Source organism: Lactuca saligna, chromosome 8 (genome assembly GCF_052625555.1).
Source record: "Lactuca saligna cultivar CGN05327 chromosome 8, ASM5262555v1, whole genome shotgun sequence".
Taxonomy (NCBI): domain Eukaryota; kingdom Viridiplantae; phylum Streptophyta; class Magnoliopsida; order Asterales; family Asteraceae; genus Lactuca; species Lactuca saligna.
Genome location: NC_136424.1, coordinates 53,095,196 through 53,100,679, shown reverse-complemented (window position 1 = coordinate 53,100,679; position 5,484 = coordinate 53,095,196). Strand labels below are relative to the sequence as shown.

The 5,484-nt window shown below is 32.3% G+C and overlaps 1 non-coding gene across 1 annotated transcript; it reads left to right on the top strand.

The window, feature by feature from the left end:
* Positions 1–2,716: 2,716 nt before the first annotated feature.
* Positions 2,717–2,798, top strand: TRNAS-AGA (transfer RNA serine (anticodon AGA)). Its single transcript has one exon. It is a non-coding gene; the product is annotated as a tRNA-Ser (tRNA).
* The last annotated feature ends 2,686 nt before the right edge of the window (positions 2,799–5,484 follow it).

Below are 5,484 nucleotides of genomic sequence, written 5' to 3'. Positions count from 1 at the left end.
AATCACTTTATATGATTCCCGGTGTCGTGCCGGTTTTGTCACTAAACTTCGACAGGCCATAACTTCTTCGTTATAACTCGGATTTTAGCGTTCTTTATATATACAGAATCCTTATAACATATACTAAAACTTATTTAACATCATTTATTCTAAATAATCTTCCATCAAAAAGTCATTTTTTTTATGCTTATTGTCTCTAAATTGACTAGCCCGAATCTGCAGGTGTTACAAAATTGTTGTGGGCCACGTCGTCTGTCAGAAGTGTTTGCTTCCTATCGGTGTGCACAATTTTTTTATTATTATTTTAAATTCATATTTTTTTTTTCATACGAGCTCCATTTTTGACATTCTTTGTATCCACACGTAGCTATTGATGAGATCTACAACTTTTATTTATACACCGTCGACTAATTCTCACTTTATTTTTAAAGTTATATTTTTTAAAGTCCGTACGAAATTCATAATTTCTTCATAGGAATCCTGTTGTTGACTGTTTTATATTGATAGGTTCATATTCACAAGATCTTTAACTCTCTTTTCTGTTTTATTTTCTTTTCCTGTTTCCTTTTTGTTGCAAGTGTTTTCGATGGAGAAGATGAAGATTGATAGTGTTTGTGACGATTGTAATCTCTTCTAGGGTGGTGGTCTCATAAGTGAGGTGCTGCGAGAGGTCTCGGGTGGAGGTAAAACCGAAGGCAACAACAGTTTCTCGGTCTCGGGTCTCAATTACACAAGAAAAAGAAATATTTCTCCCTTCTTCTTTGCTCGAAAGTCACTGGTATAGGGTAGGTGTTTGGTAATTTTTGAAGGCCTTTTTCTTGTTTCTTCTTCTTTCTTCTTCTAGTGTTCGAGATTCAAAAAAAAAAAAAAAAAAAAAAAAAAAAAAAATCCTCTTTTGTTTTTTTTTTCTTCCAGCCGAAGCTCAGAGGGTGTTTGGGAATTTTCGGTGGTTTGAAGGTTTGTTCCCATTGATGGTTTCGGGTGGATGTAGTATCGATGGGTAGTTCCGATCAAGCCTTGTGGTTCTGGATGCAGGTGGATCTCGGTGAAACAGGTAAGAGGTGTTGATGGTGCTTATCAATTTTAGGTTGTTAAAGTCCATACGAATTTCATAATTCCTTCTTACGAACTCTATTGTCGATTGTTTTATATTGACTAGTTCATATTCAATAGATTTTCAACTCTCATTTAGATTGTTTCGGCTAACAATCAGCCGATTTAAAATTTGATTTCGGTGTTAACACAATTGCGTTGAAACTTCAAAAAATCATAACTTAATCATACGAAGTTACATTTGGAAGTTCTCGGTATGCATAATAAAGTATTCCAATGCACCATTGCATGAAGTAGAGACCAAAAACCATTTTGAAGATTACAAGATCAAATTTACATATATAAAAGTAAATTTTACAAATAAAAAGCATATAAAGTTTGCTCATGACCTTATAAACCAAAGTATTACCTTTATATTCACAACACTCATTCTTTTCATCTTTAGTTAACTTCACAAACACCTACGCCCCAATTTGTGTAAAATAGTGGATAGCAAACGGCTACACTACGAGTTAATTCGAACCTAACATAAACAATTTATTATAATTATATTAACAAAGAATTTTTTAAACATCATCAATGACAAAAAAAAAGTACTCACTTTATCACATCGGATATGATAACCTTATGAAATAACTTAAAAGTTGGAGTATCTCATTCTTAAGCTGTTACTGAAAAAGAATAAAAACCTCATCAATATGAGTCTTTAAAGGAACATTAAAATCCCTTCCAATACCAATATCTTTGATCTCAAATTTCTCTTTTTGTTATTAGCCATTATGTTTTGTGGCTTATCAAAACTGAAACATATTCAAACGCTTATCAAAATAAATAAAATGAGCATGAGACAGGAGATGAGTAAATAGATATAATTATGGAAAACATCGTAACCCCTTTACACAACTAAATAAGAAATGGCCATATACTTAAAGAGACAATGTAGGTAAGAGGTTTAGATTGTGGTGGACATATAATACGTATAGTAGGCAGATTATGTAGAAAGAATTAAAAATCATCTACAAGAGGGTGAATAAATAAAGCATCTAGTGGGGACACACACATAAATCTCTCTGCTTTAAAATCAATACATTCAACCTGTTATTTTCATACCCAAACATTGATGAAAAAGTACTCAACATTTCTGTTTGTTAAATAAGCTCAATGAAAACATGGCTAAGGGGTTGTAAATTGGCTAAATGAGTATTGTTATATGTCTAAAACCTAATACATAGGATTTGTTTATTTTATTTGCATTCCAATGTTTTTCTTATAATTTTCATTCATATTAACAATATCCATCAAATTTAATGTGAAAAGAGTTCATACGAAATGATGATGAGTCTTTGAGTCGAACACTTTTAGCTGAAGTCGAACATTTTTTGTTGACTCAACTTGGCTATGTTCATAAACCAATCACTTAATAATGTTATATACTCCATAGATAGATATATGACATATAAACACTTTATTAAACTCACAAATTCCAAAAACTAATAGTACATTACAAAATAACTATTTTCTTATTATTGGAATACTTTACTTATCTATAAGGTTTTTTCTATTGAAACAGAAAGAAAAAAAAAAAAGGAATTATAGTTTTTTAACATTAAAATTCTACATTTATATGGTATTAAATAGTTAGATGTAGAATAAAGTGCATAGGGTGGACGTGCCGGAGTGGTTATCGGGCATGACTAGAAATCATGTGGGCTTTGCCCGCGCAGGTTCGAATCCTGCCGTCCACGTATTATAGTTTTTAATTTCCTTTTTTTTTAGTATTGCTTTTCTTTTTTGGCAGGAAAGGATTAAAGGATACAACAATTTTATAATTAACAAAATTGCGAAAAGTCCCTATGGTTTGTCACTTAACATTCGTTTAAAAAGAACTAGCTAGCTTCGGTATGGAGGTAGACAAGTCAAGTTAATCGTAATCAATTTGTTTAACTTGAGATTGGTTTTAGCTGAACTCGAGCTTAACATTAGACTTGTTTATTAAACGAGTTTGAGCATTTGTTACTAGTTAGATTATGTTGCCAAAATGAGCCTACATATATAATATAAAATTTATCTTTTTTAATATTTTATATTAGAATATATAAATATTTAATAGACATCATTTTAAGGACTTAAGGTAAACCGAATATGAGCTGAGCCCAAGCCCGTATAATTCTCCAAGAGTCAGTATCAAGCTCCATAACATAAAGCTTGAAATAGGCCAAGCTCGAGCACTCAAAATGTTACATTGGACTCGGCTCGTTTGCACACCTAAGATTACACGTGCCCCTCATGTGAGGGTATTTTTTTTTTTTATCTTTTCACTTATATCTTAATTCCCTATCCATTATTTCCACAATGGGCTTAGCCTAAGCCTACGTTTGCAATTATAATCCATTTTTTCTATTTGCCTATGGTTTGTCACTTAACATTCGTTTAAAAAGAACTAGCTAGCTTCGGTATGGAGGTAGACAAGTCAAGTTAATCGTAATCAATTTGTTTAACTTGAGATTGGTTTTAGCTGAACTCGAGCTTAACATTAGACTTGTTTATTAAATGAGTTCGAGCATTTGTTACTAGTTAGATTATGTTGCCAAAATGAGCCTACATATATAATATAAAATTTACCTTTTTTAATATTTTATATTAGAATATATAAATATTTAATAGACATCATTTTAAGGACTTAAGGTAAACCGAATATGAGCTGAGCCCAAGCCCGTATAATTCTCCAAGAGTCAGTATCAAGCTCCATAACATAAAGCTTGAAATAGGCCAAGCTCGAGCACTCAAAATGTTACATTGGACTCGGCTCGTTTGCACACCTAAGATTACACGTGCCCCTCATGTGAGGGTATTTTTTTTTTTTATCTTTTCACTTATATCTTAATTCCCTATCCATTATTTCCACAATGGGCTTAGCCTAAGCCTACGTTTGCAATTATAATCCATTTTTTCTATTTGCCATTTGATTGCCTTCTTTAGTCTCATCCATGAAATTTCTTCATTGTCGACCCATTTTTCTAACAATGGGGTTTCATTTTTGGATGAATCGTCTATTGGATCAAACTTTGACACCATATACATGTATAACAAGTTGTTATGGCTCCATTAAGCACATGAAACACATTTATATTCAATTTAAAGGGCAAATGTACTTTTTTTTTACATATCTTTTTGTGTGTTTTGTTTTTAGAATCAAATCCTATGGTGTTTTCCATAGAACTTCATCATGGTGGGAAATTTACAAAATATCCATGAATAATATATTTTTATGGAGAGGTTCAGTTTATTGATTTGCTTGACATATATGAGTTTATAATTCCTAAGATGGACATAATAATGTGTGAACTAGGTTACTTTAATCCTTTTGTGATATATTATCATTTTTGATATCCCCAAACAAGTTTGGACTTTGGACCAAGGGCTTTAGGGAAAGAAGATGATGTCCTCAATCTACCATAATATATAATGATAACAAACTTATAACGGTGTCACTAAACACGGGACTACAAAATTGGTAACTTATTTCATGTCTCCAAAACCAAGTGGAAAGGTAATCATTGAGGAGATACTAATGATGAAGTTGCTCAACATGAAAATCAAAATCTACCATCCTTAACACATCAATCTCCAAAACAGAGCAACCTATTACCACATAATGACTAGCCATAAGATGGTAAATTACCAATGGTTCTTACATGGCTATGCTTTTTTGTAAATCACCAAAATTCAGAGTGGAAATAACTTGAAAGCCAAAGGGTGGGAGTTATTGTAATAAGAAACTTTTCTTGGAACTGTTGGAATATAAGAACACAAATCCAAAAACACAAGCCCATCGTGAGGGTGTAATAGAGGATGTTTGTGATGATCATGTAATGATGAATGATATAGATTGTAGATGATGAAACATCAATGGAATTTGAGGAATTCCATATTGAAAACGTGATTAATATACAAGACGCTCTTGTTCAGGACTTTGATGATTTTGATCCTTTTGTTGGTGATCAAGTGAATGAAGAAGACAAGCCTGAATCCAATGATGACAATAACAACGTTGTAGATAATTACAACTAGGGAAAATGACTCTTGAGGGTAATTAAATTTTGCGTTTGTACTCATTTGGTCATTTTCCTTTTTTTGTATTCAATATACCATCGAACTTGTTGTTTGTGTTCACCATAACCCTTTTGACCTGTGATAGCCGGCCAAAGCGTTATGGTGAACACAAACAACAAGTTCGATGGTATATTGGGTACAAAAAAAAAAGTAAAGGGACCAAATGAGAACAAATGCAACAGTTGGTTACCATCATGATTCATTTTCCCTTTACTCATTTACAGCAAATCCCACATCATCTCCTACTGATATTAATGACTATGAGATTCATTCTTGCTTCTCTTCAAAACATAACTCACGAAAGGACATTATTCATGC